We start from the raw sequence: 15,968 nt of genomic DNA on the forward strand, positions 1-15,968 counted from the left end.
GAAGAGGAGAGCATGAGCCTCTTCCTTTTCTCCTGCTCCCTATGGATCATGCTTCATTTTTAACCCCCCCTCTCACTGATATCTTTAATTTTACCTTCCATCCTGCATCCACTCTCTCTACTCCCAAACATATTCCAATTCCTCCCAATTCAACATAAAATCAAACCTTCCACACCTCCTCCTCAAACAACAGTCTCATCTCTCTTCATTTCTCAGCCAAACTTTTGGCCAAAGTAGTCTCCACTCAATATTTCCATGTCCTCACTTTCCATTAGCTCCCCAGTCTATTATAATATGGCTTTTAGCCTAATGTTCTCTCCCTGAAGTCACATGTGATGTCTTTACTGCCATATTTTAGGGAATATTTTAAATCATTTTCTTATTTATGAAGTTTTTTCCCCCAGCACCGGCCACTGTTTTCTTTAGGAAATGTTTTTTTTTTTCCCCTTTTGTGTTGGAAACACGACTTTCTCCTGCTTCTCCTGCATTTTTCAAGTCCTTCTTTTTCACATTGTGTTATTAGATATTCTCCTTTATCCCACTCTATGATGTTAGTGAGGCTGGAGCCCTCACAACACTTTAAACATACAATCTCATTTATCTCCATAGAACAACACTTTGAATTAGATATCATTTTCTTTATTTTGCACACATGAAAACTCAGGATCAGAGAAGTTAACTGAATTTCTTAAGGACACAGAGCAAGTACAACCTTAATTAAAAACTATAACCAGAACCTGAGTCTAAGCAAGCCACATTATCCTTGTGTTGCTCCTACAAATAAGAACATGGTAAAGCAGTGGAGTGGCTCTGAATTCTGAAGCAGGAAAGTTATTGTGGCGAGTGGTAACATTAAGGGATACATAATCATTAAAAGATTCATAGGCATATAAAAGATTTATCTAGTGTCCAGAGGACAGGTTCTAAAATTATTTTTTGATATATTTATTGATTATGCTATTAGTTGTCCCATTTCCGCCCCTTCACTCAACTCCATCCTTCCCACCCCCGTCCTCCCACATTCCCCCCCTGTAGTTCATGTCCAAGGGTCATACTTATAAGTTCCTTGGCTTCCACATTTCCTACACTATTCCCACCCTCCCCCTGCCTATTTTCCATCTATCATTTATGCTATTTATTCTCTGTGCCTTTCCCCCCTCTCTCCCCCTCCCAATTCCCTATTGATAACCCTCCACGTGATCTCCATTTCTGTGGTTCTGTTTCTGTTCTAGTTGTTTGCTTAGTTTTCTTTTGTTTTGGTTTTAGGTGTGGTTGTTAATAACTGTGAGTCTGCTGTCATTTTTACTGTTCATATTTTTTATCTTCTTTTCCTTAGATAAGTCCCTTTAACATTTCATATAATAATGGCTTGGTGATGATGAACTCCTTGAACTTGACCTTCTCTGAGAAGCACTTTATCTGCCCTTTCATTCTAAATGATAGCTTTGCTGGATGTAGGCCCTTGCCTTTCATGACTTGGAATACTTCTTGCCAGCCCCTTCTTGCCTGTAAGATCTCTTTGGAGAAATCAGCTGACAGTCTTATGGGAACCCCTTTGTAGGTAACTGTGTCCTTTTCTCTTGCTTCTTCTAAGATTCTCTTCTTCTGTTTCATCTTGGCTAATGTAATTATGATGTGCCTTGGTGTGTTCCTCCTTGGGTCCAGCTTCCTTGGGACTCTCTGAGCTTCCTGGACTTCCTGGAAGTCTATTTCCTTTGCCAGACTGGGGAAGTTCTCCTTCATTATTTGTTCCAATAAGTTTTCAATTTTTTGTTCTTCCTCTTCTCCTTCTGGTACCCCTATAATTCGGATGTTGGAATGTTTCAAGATGTCCTGGAGGTTCCTAAGCCTCTCCTCATTTTTCCGAATTCTTGTTTCTTCATTCTTTTCTGGTTGGATGTTTCTTTCTTCCTTCTGGTCCACACCATCGATCTGAGTCCCAGTTTCCTTGGCATCACCGTTTGTTCCCTGTACATTTTCCTTTGTTTCTCTTAGCATAGGCTTCATTTTTTCATCTAGTTTTCGAACAAATTCAACCAATTCTGTGAGCGTCCTAATAACCAGTGTTTTGAACTGTGCATCCGATAGGTTGGCTATCTCTTCCTCACTTACTTGTATTTTTTCTGGAGCTTGGAAGTGTTCTGTCATTTGGGCCATTTTTTTTTTTTTTTTGTCTTGGCGCATCTGTTACTTAAAGGGGCGGAGCCTTAGGTGTTCCCCGAGTCAGGGTAATGCTTGTTGCTGTGCTGTGATGCTGTACGTGGGGGAGGGGCTGAGAGGGAGCAATGGCACCTGCTCCACTCCCCACCAGATTTTGTCACTCCCTCCGCTACCCACAATCAGATTGGGCCCCTCTGGTGCTGGTTCCCGAGTGGGTGGGCTTGTGCACACTCTAGGCCCCTGTGGGTCTCTCCAATGACCTCTCCTGTGAGGCTGGGAGTCTCTCCTGCTGCTGCCTCAACCCCCACGGGTGTTTTCAATCAGAGGTCTGAGGCTTTATTTTCCCGAGCTGGAGCCCTGGGTTGCTTGGTCTGCTTCGCTCCCCACTGTTCATCCCGGTTTATCTGTGCGCGAGTGTGGGGCCGCAGGGTCTGCTAGTGTTGAGACTGCCTGCCCCGTTGGTCCCACACTCCGCCAGTCTCAGTCCGCCACAGCAAGCCTCTAGCCATAGCAGTTAGAGTACCAAAAGAACACCCGTGTGGCTTGGTAACAGGTACTGCTGACAAATCAGAGACATTGGGGGATGCGGGAGGAGATACAGGATTTACCTGGAAATTTGTCCTGCTCCATCATTCAATAGGTATAAGATTCTTAGGCAAGTCTTTCACTTTTCTGAGCCTCAGTTTCCTTATCTGCAGCCCCAACCGAAAGCAGGTGGTGGTGGTGGCGGGGGACAGCAGCGGATCCCGGGCTCAGCCATTCCCGGCTGCCCCGGATGGGGAGAGACCACCCTAAAATTATTTTTTTTATTGTTGTTCAGGTTGTCTCCATTGTCACCCTACCATGCTGCCCTACCCCACCCATCCCTGCCTCCCACACTTGAACCTACCCCCTTTGGCTTTGTCCATGTGTCCTTTATACATGTTCCTTGATGGCCCTTCCCCTATTTTCCCCCATTATCCCTCTCCCCTCTCCTCTCTGGTTACTGCCAGTTTGTTCTTTATTTCAGTGTCTCTGGTTGTACTTTGCCTGCTTGTTTGTTTTGTTGATTAGGTTCCAATTCTTATACTTAAGTATTGAGAATAAACATTCACCCGCTTCCTTTATCATCATTTTCCCCAAGAACGTGTATGGCAGCTTCCCACTGCATATGGAATAAACTCTGAAGTATTTCAATGCATTATACTAACAATAACAGCAATAGCTATATTTTTGAGCATCAACTGATTGTCTAGGACTATGTTAAGTACTTTAATTGAATTATCTGAGCCTCAAGGGAATCTTGAGTTATACCTATCCAAAGTCTTATTTATTTATTTGTTTAATTTATTTTTAAGGCTTATTTAAAAGTAATCTAATTCAGATTCTGAGAGGTTAAGTGACTTACCTAACAATATGCAATTAGGCAGTAGCAAAATCAAGATTTGAACTTAGCCTCTTTAACAGACCAGCATCTGTCAGAGTAGAGGGGAATGGGAGAACTGTATGAAAGGAGGTGAAGGGATCAGCCAGAACATATATGCATAACCCATAGACACAGACAACAGTGTGGTGAAGGCCAGAGGGAAGGGGGTCAGGGGCTGGGGGGAGGTTGGCAAAAAGGTGGGGAGAAATGAGAACATGTGTAATAATGTCAACAATAAAAAATAAAGTTAAAAAAAATTTAAACATGGCCTCTTTTCTGATAACAAACCCCTTACTAACATTAACTAGCATGAAATCACTGTCTAATAATGTAGTATGTATTTTTCCATGTTCATTTTGAAAATAGTAGTAGGACTAGCTGCCATTTATGAAGAACTTTATGTATGCTCTATGCTATGTTTAGTCCTTTCCACGGGTTATTTCATTTAATACAATTACATGGTGAGACAGATCCCATATTCTTATTTCATGAATTATACAACTAGGACTTGACTTGGCAAGTGACAGGGCTAAGACCATTAGGTTAGAAAGTACATAAAACTTGGCTTGGAACCAGGTGTTTCTGATTGAAAAACCTTTGTTCTTTCAAGTACAGTATCTTGGCTCTTATCAATCAATAATGAGATGGTATTAGAATATAGTAAAAAGGGAAAGGGTCTTTAGTGAGTAGATTCCTGAGTTCAAACCCTGAGTTGTCCACCTACTATGTGACTTTGATTGTTTCTTCTTCATCTGAAATGTTAGAAAAACTAAGTTGTAGAAGTTTTTGATAGTCAAATATGTTTGTAAGGGCTCAATAACTGTGACTATCTATTGACTATCTCTTAATCTATTACCTTTCTACCTCATAACTTTTTATTGGATGAAGTAAAGTCCCTGCTACCTATAGATGAACTGTTTGGTGGGGGTGGTGGGTGGGTAGAAAATTGTCATCACTTGGTCAGTTGTTTCTCTACAGCTGCTGGTTCATGGGCCCCTCCACAGCTAGAGATACTAAATGGTGATTCCACTTAATATTCCTGAGTATGGCCTGAATGCTTCTCTTCTAGAACAACACCCCCCCAATATCTCTTGCCTTGCCAATTTTCCCTTGACCCAACATACACTTGACAATGAAAAAGGTAAGTGCACTGGATTCCACAGAGTACAGAAGGGCTATAGTGTGCTTTTATTGAACAACCTTCTAGTTTCCTTGTACCACTTAATGTGAAGAAGCCTTACCACTTAGGTGTTCAAGGACATACCCTAAGTATATGACCTCACTTTCTCTCTAATCTCTCTCCTCCTACTGCTTTTAGAGTCCTCTTTTTCAATATCCATAGTTGTGGTTCCCCACCCATTACACAGCTCATGCCCTTATATTGTCCTGAAATTCTAGTCCCTCAGGCTTTGGCTTGTTCATAATGAAAACTATTTTCTGCCCTTTGTCTAGTCTAAAGGAAAAGAAGTGGGCTCTGGTCCTATGTGTGAGTGATGGGTGTTATAGTTCCAATCGATTCACACCATTGGTAAAAGCCACAGATAATTTCATAATTAGTTACCTGACAAGTAAGCATACCTTATCAACCAGAACATTAATTTTTCCCAGGACACGGTCTAGTCCCAAACAAGGAAAGCATGTATTTCCTGTTAATATGACTTTGTCCCTGCAGTTTAGTGAAATAATAATCCTGTAATTGTTGTCCCTTCTGAGGCTAACTTACAGTATGAGTTGTAAATAGCCCTATTTCAAACACATTCAGTGTGTGCATCATTGGCTTGAAACAGATTTTTTCTGATTCCCATATATTTCCCTTGATAAGAGAGAAGATAATGAAGCCTAATCTCATCTTGAGATCTGTCATATATCTCTGACAGATCAAAGGATACCTATTATTATTGTGAATAGATATAGAAATAAACAAATGACAAATATACAACACAATTTAAGTATTGATAACCACTGGTAATAAAAAGAAAATACAGAAAGGAAGTATGTGATGGGGAGTATCTATCTATTTCGGATAAAATTGTCAAGGCAGGCCTCTCTGAGCCAGTGCCATCTGAGCAAAGACCTGAATCGTGTGGGAAGTCAAACCATAAAAAGGTCTGAGGAAAGAATATTTCAGGATAAGTGAAAAGCCAGTGCAAAGGCATAGAGATGTTCAAACAATAATAATAATGCCAATCTTAAAAATAGAGGTCAAGAGATTTTCTGGTGGCAGATCATTTAGGGTTTGTATAGGTCATGGTAAGGTGTTTGGATTTTATTTTAAGTGTGATGAGAAGCCACTGGAGGGTATTTGTGAGAGAAGAGACATAATGTGAATTCCATGTCAAAAGGATGACTGCTTTTTTTTTTTTTCTGTGGAAAACAGACTTAGGGGGCCAGAGTAGATAGGAGGACAAATGTTAGGTTTGTCTAACATTTGTATAACATTTGTCTAGGCTTGGGCAATATTGGTTTGGACTTGGATTAAAGTGTGAAAAGATAGTTGGATTCTGCCCTGGCTGGTGTGGCTCAGTGGATTGAGTGCTGGACTGTGAACCAAGGGGTCGCCTATTCCATTCCCAGTCAGAGCGCATGCCTGGTTTGTGGGCCAGGTCCCCAGTATGGGGTGCGTGAGAGGCAACCACACATTGATATTTCTCTCCTTCTCCTTTCCTTCCCCTCTTTCTAGGAATAAATAAATAAATTCTTTTAAAAAAGACAGTTGGATTCTATAATTGCTTTGAAGGTAAGATTTAGAATTTGCTCCTAGTTTGTTACTGGATTTGGTATGGAGAGTGACAGAACAATAAGGATCAAGAATATAGGAGCTACTATAAAGGACACATGGACAAAATCAAGGGGGAGGGTAGAGGTGGGGGAGGGAGGTGGGGCTGGCTGGGGTGGGGTGGAGGGATGGGGAGAAAATGCAGACAATTGTAACTGAATAAAAATTAATTAATTAATTTTTAAAAAAATAATCTTAGGTTTCAGTCCTGAGCAAGTGGATGAATGGTAATGGTATTTATTCAGATGAGGAAACTGGGGGAGGAGCAAGTTTTATGAGGGTAGAAATTCAAGTGTGTAGTTTTCCATGTATTAAATTTTAATCTGCCTATTCAATTTCCCAGAGACTCAGTATACACTGATTCAGAAGCCCACTGACTGGGGACAGGCAGAAGCAAGAGTCAAAGAAATGAGAATCCCCAGATAATCAGAAGTTGATTGATGTGACCCTTAGCAAGAGAGAGAGAGAGAGAGAGAGAGAGAGAGAGAGAGAGAGAGAGAGAGAGAGAGAAGGGTATGAGAATGGCAAATGATCGAACCATCAAGTCAAAACATTAAGACTCACAGGAAAATTAAAGGCCATCTAATACCACTTGCCATTGCCATTTGATGCTGGAATCTCATCTTTATCATCTGTAGAAATTAATCCAGCCTCTTCTTAATCACTTTCAGTGATGAAGATAATAAATCCACTCTATGCTTTGAAGATACCCATCATTTTCATCATTTGAAAAAATAATCCCACTAAATTCAGATGGTAACCCCCTACTACTCTATTTCCATTAGATGTGTCTTCCCTACTATTCACATCATTCCCTCCCATCAGCCCTGTGCTTTCTCCAACCTAAAACTCTGGTATATCAATAGTACTGGCCTGTCTTAACTACCATAATAGAAAGAGATGTCAATATCAATACATAGAAATCCAGCCCCAGCTGGTGTAGCTCAGTGGATTGAGCATGGGCCTAAGAACCAAAGGGTTGCCATTTGAACAGGGATCTCTGTGGGGTGATGGAAAATGACCTGTGCTCCTTAGGATGATGGGTGCCTCCCTTATGATCTGGTCACCTTCATGCCAGGGAATGTGGTGAGCAATGTGACTCCAAATCTATGAATCTCATTGCTGTCCTCAGCATCCATATGCCAGCAGCAGTGTAGCTATGATGCATAGGGTTGGGGTAAACTAGAGGAACCTGGCTGCCTCTTTTGTTTTGGCCTCCTTGCAATGACAACCAGTGAACTTCTGCAGCATCTCCCCTGTGCCTCCACAGTTGGGATTAGTCACAGAGTGCGACTGTTGTTCAGGGTATAATTTATTCCATAGTGCCAGTTCTTGGGTTTGCAGATAGTGCACTCTGCAACCCTACATGAAAAGTGAAGGGAGAGGAGTTCTGGGAGGTTAATGCACAGCCAGGCTCTGTGGCTTTGTTTCTGTCTTGAATGCTGACTGCCCAACAACCAAGGCCGCATCTCTGTACTTCATCTCTGCCTAGGTCACTGGGCTCAGCCTCAGCTCTTACTCTTTTCTTTGTTCTCTTTCTTTAGACACACATTATAACAATCAGATCAACAGGAAAATTCACTTTCACAACCCTGTAACATATTTTTATTTAAAATAGATCACTCTGGTTTCTGTGGAATAGATTGTACCAGCAAAAGTGGAAGTCAGAAGACTGGTTAGAAGGTTGTTGCAATAATTCAGATGAGACATAATAGAAGCCTGGCCCAGGCTGGTAGGAGTGGTGGTACATAGTAACAGTAGTTCAATTTAGAAGACACTTTATTTTGGAGGTAGAGTTGACTTGACATGCCAACTGAATGCATGTGGTAAAACACAAGTTAAATATGACTGCTAGGTTTTTGGCTTGAGAAGCTGGTTAGAAGTGTGTGCCAATTACTGAAATGAGTAACAATGAGAGAAGGACTGGTTTGGGTTAGTATTTTATTTTCACGATGTTAAGTTTGAGATGTCTATTAACCACCCAGGGGAAATATCTGAATGAAAAGAACAAAATGAACTTAGGTTCATGTGTCACACTATCTTGGCTAGGGTAACAACTCTGTAGATATTTGGCTTATCCATAATGATATATGCATGCAGCACCTAAGTCAGCCATGAACCAGAACTTCAGCTATTCTAAGGACCTATTCAATAATGTCATGTTTTCCTTTACAAATGCAACCATTCTGGCTCATCCTCATCTACCAACAATAGTTATTCCGTGCAATAGTTAATACCAATGCATTGAGCAAAAGGCCCTTACAAATCTCAACATGAAGATACCTTTGAGAATGGCATTACTGAATACAAATCACCCTTTCTATTAACTGCTGTGCTGACCACTTTATAGGACTTAGCTCAGCTACAGAAAGACAAAGGCATGATGATGCTCACTGCAGATATCTAGAAACTAAGCAACCTACATAGTGGGACTAGATGGACACCATTTGCCAAAATAATTTTTGTTGGAAGTGTGGGACCTAGGCAGTTCCACAATGCCTCCTGTATGACTTATTTAAAATTAGTCCTGGTTCCAAATATCTTCTAGGGTTTCAATCTCATATAAGCCCTTGCCTTCAATTAGGTCATCAAGTACACACTGCTGGAATCCTTTGGCAACATTTTCAATTCAGGAGGCCAGAATAGCAATAGTAAATACCAATGCACTGAGCAAGAGGCCTTTACAGATTTCAGACAATGAAGGACTTCCTCTGCTAAATATTTTCTCTTTAAATATTCTTTCTGCTTCTAGTATGTTGAATGGTGGTCTCCAAAAAGATATGTACATGCTCCAATCCACCAGAACCTCTGAATGTGACCTTATTTGGAAAAGTGTTTTGCAGATATAATTAAGTTAACGGTCTTGAGACAAAATGATTCTGGATTATTTGAGTGGGCCCTAAATCCCTTGATAAGTGTCCTTATGAGAGACATATGTACGTGAGACACACAGGGAGAAGGCCATGAAATGTGGGGGAAGAGACTGGAGTTATACAGCCATGAGCCAAGGGACACTTGCAGCCCCCAGCAGCTGAAAGAAGCAATAAAGGATTCTCCCCTAGAGCTTTCAGAGAAAGTGCAGCCCTGTGAACACCTTCATTGCAGACATCTGGCCTATATAATTATGAAAAAATAAATTTCTGTTTTAAGCCACTTATTTTATAGTAATTTGTTATGGTAACCCTAGCAAAGTATTACAGTAACTTGCTTTATTTTCTCTTACTACACTCTGACCAATCAACACATAAAACTATCACCACTATCCCAGAAGTTTTTCCTTGTGCCCTGTTCTAGTCACTATACACCCCAAAGTAGCCATTATCATTTAGTAGCCATTTATAACATAGATTACTTTAGATTGTTTTTGTGATTTATATGCATAAAATCATACAGTTTGTACTCATTTGTTTCTGGCTTCCTTTGCTTCATTGTGGGATTCATCCACATTTTGCATGTAACTGCAGAAGTTTAATTTGTATTGCTGTATAGCAGGGGTGTCAAACTCATTTTCACCAGAGCCACATCAGCCTCACAGTTGCCTTCAAAGGGCCGAATGTAACTTTAGGATTGTGTAAATATAACTACTCCTTAACTAGGGGCAAGGAGCTTGGTGCTGCCACCGGGTAGAAACAAGGTGCCGGGCCGGATAAAACAAGGTGGAGGGCTGGATTTGGCCCGCAGGCCTTGTGTTTGCTACCTGTGGTGTAAAGTATAACCTGTATGAAATGTATTTATTCATCTTATCCATTCTACTGTTGTTGTGCATATGGAGAGTTTCCAGGACTGGGCTATGAGAAGTAGTGAGTTATAAAAATTATTAAACATGTCTTTTACTTCTACATTTCCTACACTATTCTTACCCTCCCCCTGTCTATTTTCTTATAAGTATGACCCATGGACATGAACTATAGGGGGAGAATGAGGGAGGAAAGGAGTGGGCAGAATGGAGTTGAGTGAAGGGGTGGAAATGGGACAACTGTAATAGCATAATCAATAAATATATCAAAAAAAACCCCATGTCTTTTAATGAGTGCATGTATCCATTTCTGTTGGTCATATACCTAGGAGTAGGGTATGCCTATGTTCAGTTTTAGCATATACTATCAGTTTTTCCAAGTGTTTATAATAATTTAACTCCCACCAATACTATATGAGAGTTTCAGCAGTTCCATATCTTCACTTAAACTTGGTATTTTCTTTCTTTCTTATTAGTCATTCTGGTAAATATGTGTTATTTATTCAGTGTTATTTTACTATAGTTTCATTTTTAATTTAACTGCTATCTAATGAAATTGGGCACTTCTTGGTATACATATTGATAATTTGGATACCATTTTCTTTCCTTTTTTTATTCTTTTAAAAAAATTAATTAATTAATTTTTATTCAGTTACAATTGTCTGCATTTTCTACCCTTCCCTCCACCCCACCCAGGCCAGTCCCACCTCCCTCCCCCACCTCTACCCTCCTCCTTGATTTTGTCTTTGTGTCCTTTATAGTAGCTCCTATAGACCCCTCTCCCCACGATCCCCTCCCCACTCCCCTGTGGCTATTGTTACAATGTTCTTAATTTCAATGTCTCTGGTTATATTTTGTTTGCTTTTTTCTTTTGTTGATTATGTTCCAGTTAAAGGTGAGATCATGTGGTATTTGTCCCTCACCGCCTGGCTTATTTCACTTAGCATAATGCTCTCCAGTTCCATCCATGATGTTGCAAAGGGTGGGAGTTCCTTCTTTCTTCTGGCTGCATAGTATTCCATTGTGTAAATGTACCACCATTTTTTGATCCACTCATTTACTGTTGGGCACTTAGGTTGCTTCGAACACTTGGCTATAGGAGACCATTCTGCATGGCATGGGCCCAGCTCCCACTCACAAAGGCCAGTGGGGAGCGAGGTACAGCACACAGGACCCACACCCATGGATAGGCTCTCCTGTGGGGAATTAGGCCTGCATTAAAGTAACTTCCTAAAATCTATGCTAAACCTTCCAAGGACCAGTGTAACAAGCTTAACCACTTTTCCCTTTACATTTGCAAATATCCTTCCTTTTTTATGAAATTAGCAACATCCTCTCCTTTGTTTTCTGTAGCCACCTAAAGGGAACCTGTGCATAGTAAATGAAGACCATCCTCAATATAACAGTGCCCAGAAAAGCAATAAAAGCCTGTCAAGGCAAGGGTCGAGGCACTTCCCTCTTGAGATAGTGGCCGTGCCATCCCTTTTCCTCCACAGGACGGGGTAGTCCATGTGAATTTGTCTCGTCTCAGCCACAACACAGGGATCCCATGGGCCAGGATCCACATCACTTGGCTATTATAAATTGTGCTGCTATGAACATTGGGGTGCATAGGTTCTGGATTGTTGTTTCAGGGCTCTTGGGGTATAATCTCAACAGTGGAATTGCTGGGTCAAAAGGCAGTTCCATTTTTAGTTTTCCGAGGAAATTCCATACTGTTTTCCACAGTGGCCTCACCAGTCTGCATTCCCACCAACAGTGCACTAGGGTTCCCTTTTCTCCACATCCTCTCCAACACTTGTTTGTTGATTTGTTTATGATGGCCATTTTCACCGGTGTGAAGTGGTATCTCATTGTGGTTTTAATTTGCATCTCTCTGATGGCTAGTGATGCTGAGCATCTTTTCACGTGTCTCTGGGCCCTCTGTATGTTCTCCTTGGACGCATGTCTGTTCAGGTCTATTGCCCATTTTTTAATTGGGTTGTTTGTCTTCCTGGAGTGGAGTTGTGTGAGTTCTTTATGCAGTTTGAAGATCAGACCCTTGTCTGGGGCATCATTGGCAAATATGTTTTCCCATATAGTTGGTTCTCTTTTCATTTCAATGCTGTTTTCTTTAGCCATGCAGAAGCTTTTTAATTTGATGAGGTCCCCTTTGTTTATTCTTTTCTTTATGGCCTTTGCTTTAGGGGATGTATCAGTGAAGATGTTGCTGTGTGGAATGTCTGAGATTTTCTTGCTGGTGTTTTCCTCTAGGACTTTTATGGTGTCATGACTTATATTTAAGTCTTTTATCCACCTTGAATTTATTCTTGTGTATGGTGTACGTTGGTGATTGAGTTTCATTTTTTTGCATGTAGCTGTCCAGATCTCCCAATACCATTTGTTGAAGAGAGAAATATAGTTTATTTTGTATACTGATCCTGCATGTAGAGACCTTACTAAATTTACTTGTTAATTCTAATAATATTTTAGATTCTTTTGGATTTTATACATATACAAATATGTCATATGAGAATAATAACAGCTTTATATTGCCTAATCTAATCTTTATGGTGTTTATTTCTTTTTTTCTTCTATTGCACTGGCCAGAACTCCAATATAATTTTGAGTGAAAATGGTGATAGCAAGCATTCTTGACTTATTCCTGATCTCAAGAGAAAGGCTTCAATTATTTACTACTAAATATGATATTTTCTGTAGGTTACTACAGATATTCATTATCAGGTAAAGGAAGTTCCCTTCTATTCCAACTCTGCTAACAGTTTTCTGTTTGTTTGTTTTTGTTTTTTTTAGATTATATATATTTTTACTGCTTTAATTTTTTCCTTTTTCAAAAAATTATATTTTATTGATTATGCTATTACAGTTGTTCTGTTTTTACCACTTTGCCCCCTCCATCCAGCACCCCCCACTACCTCAGCCATCCCCCCACCCTTGCACATGTCCACACTTCATGCATGTGAGTTCTTTGGCTACTCACTTTCCTATACTGTCCTTTCTGTCCCCATGGCTATTCTTTTTTTTTTCCCATTAAAAAAAATATATATTATTGATTGTGCTATTACAGTTGTCCCATTTTTTTCTCTCCTTTATTCCCCTCTGCCCCGTGTCCCTCCTCTCACCATCATTCCCCCACCTGAGTTCATGTCCATGGGTCATACACATAAGTTCTTTCACTTCTCTATTTCCCACACCATTCTTAACCTCTCCCTGTCTATTTTGTACCTACCATTTATGCTTCTCATTCCCTGTACCTTTTCCCCCATTCTCCCTCCTCCCCCTCCCTGCTGATAACCCTCCATGTGATCTCTATTTCTGTGAATCTCTTCCTGTTCTAGTTGTTTGCTTAGTTTTTGTTTTTCTTTTTTAGGTTCAGTTGTTGATAGTTGTGAGTTTGTTGTCATTTTACTGTTTATAATTTTGATTTTTTTTTCTTGGTAAGTCCCTTTAACATTTCATATAATAAGGGCTTGGTGATGATGAACTCCTTTGACTCGACCTTACCTGGGAAGCACTTTATCTGCCCTTCCATTCTAAATGATAGCTTTGCTGGATAGAGTCATCTGGGATGTAGGTCCTTGACTTTCATGACTTTGAATACTTCTTTCCAGCTCCTTCTTTCCTGTAGGGTTTCTTTTGAGAAATCATCAGATAGTCCTATGGGAACTCCTTTGTAGGTAACTGTCTCCTTTTCTCTTGCTGCTTTAAGGTTTTGTCCTTATCTTTAATCTTGGGTAATGAAATTATGATGTGCCTTGGTGTGTGCTTCCTTGGGTCCAATTTCTTGGGACTCTCTGAGCTTCCTGGACTTCCTGGAAATCTATTTCCTTTGCCAGATTGGAGAAGTTCTCCTTCATTATTTGTTCAAATAAGTTTTCAATTTCTTGCCCTTCCTCTTCTCCTTCTGGCACCCCTATGACTCAGATGTTGGAAGGTTTAAAGTTGTCCTGGAGTTTCCTAAGCCTCTCCTCATTTTTTTTTTTTTTTTGAATTCTTGTCTGTTCATTGTGTTCTGGTTGAATGTTTCTTTCTTCCTTCTAGTCCACACTGTTGATTTGAGTCCCGGTTTCCTTCTCTTCACTTTTGGTTCCCTGTACATTTTCTTTTATTTCACTTAGCATAGCCTTCACTTCTTCCTCTATTTTGTGATCATACTCAACCAATTCTGTGAGCATCCTTATTACCAGTGTTTTGAACTGTGCAGCTGATAGGTTGGCTCTCTCTTCATCACTTAGTTATATTTTTTCTGGAGCTTTGATCTGTTCTTTCATTTGGGCCATATTTTTTTTGTCTCTTCATGCCTGTTACAAAGTAAGGGGTGGAGCTTTAGGTATTCACCAGGGTGGGGCAACCCACCTCATTGCGTTGTGGTGCCGTATGTGGGAGAGGGGTCTGATAGGGAACAATGCAGCTTCTTCAGCTCTCCACCAGCTTTCAGTCACTTGTGCTGCTACTCACAAGCAAATTGGGCCCTTCTGGTGCTGATTTCTGGGTGGATGGGCTTGTGTACATTTTAGGACAGCGCGGGTCTCTCTAAGGAACTCTCCTGTGAGGCTGGGTGTTTCTCATGTTCCTCAACCCCCACAGGATTTTTTTTTCAGTCAGAGGTTTTGAGGGTTTATTTCCCTGCACTGGAACCTGGGGTTGTGTGGTTTGTCTTGCTCCCCAGTTGTTCCTCCAGGTTTACTCTCATGCAAATGTGGGACCACCTGGTCCACCTGCTGCCACCTCATCTGGTCTGCCCGCCACCACCTTGCCCAGTCCACCAATCGCTGGCTCGCCAGGTCTGCCTGCGGCAGCCTTGCTAGGTCCGCAATCACCTACCTTACCATGCATCCTCTCTACCCTGGTTGTCTGTCTCTGCCCCTCCTACCAGTCTGGATGAATGTTCTTCTTTAACTCCTTAGTTGTTGGACTTCCATACAGTTCAATTTTCTGGCAGTTCCAGTTGTTTTTTGTTTTTAAGTTTGTTCCTGTCCTTCTTTTGGTTGTGGGAGGAGGCAAAGTGTATCTACCTATGCCTCCATCTTGGCTGGAAGTCCCCTATGGCCATCTCTTTAAAAAATTTTATTGTATTTTTCCATTACCATTTAGTCTACTTATACACACTCACCTCATATGGGCATTGCATGTTTTCAAGTGTTTTTTGCATCTCCTAAGATGATCATATTATTATTTTCTTTTTTTCTGTTAATAATTTAGAATGTTAAACCACCTTTGCATTTCTAGAACAATCCCCACTTGCTTGTGGCACATTTTTCTTTATATGAAGCTGGGTTTAATTTAACAGTACTTTGTTTAGTATTTTTGCACTCATGTTCCTGAGACTGTTCTTTAGTATTGTTTTCTTATAATGTCTTTCTTGCTTTGCTTTTTATGTTGAGCCAGTGGTACAAAAACTAAATCAATGAACCACGTCCCATGGAAGCCTGCCTCATTTCTTGGGATGGTAGCTAGGATTTACTCAGTAAACATTCTTATGTGCCCATATGTGCTGTTGCAGGCTCTGCAGTTTGACCAGGAGAAGGCCTTGCTTTTTTTTGTTGTTGTTGTTTAGTCCCTCTTTCCAGCTAGGCTATTCAGTAATCTCCTGACTGTGTATGCTCCCTAGTGGAAATTGGGGGAGTATGAAAGGAGTACCATTCATGGTCTTGTCTCCTGTGTAAAGGAGTTCATTTTTGTTGTTGTTGTTGTTAGGTTTGAGGCTGGATTTGCTTATCCCTGTGGATCCCTCTACCTGTCTTGCCCACACAGCCACCAGGGATCCTACTCTCAGGTTCCAGCCAGGTAGTACAAGGAAAAGGTTTTCTCTGACCCCACCTCATCAGGGAGCCTGGCCTGAGAGCTGTGTAGACAGATTCAGCTCCCTCTGACATATCAGACATATCTTG

This window comes from Desmodus rotundus, chromosome X, assembly GCF_022682495.2.
Source record: "Desmodus rotundus isolate HL8 chromosome X, HLdesRot8A.1, whole genome shotgun sequence".
In the NCBI taxonomy this organism is placed as follows: domain Eukaryota; kingdom Metazoa; phylum Chordata; class Mammalia; order Chiroptera; family Phyllostomidae; genus Desmodus; species Desmodus rotundus.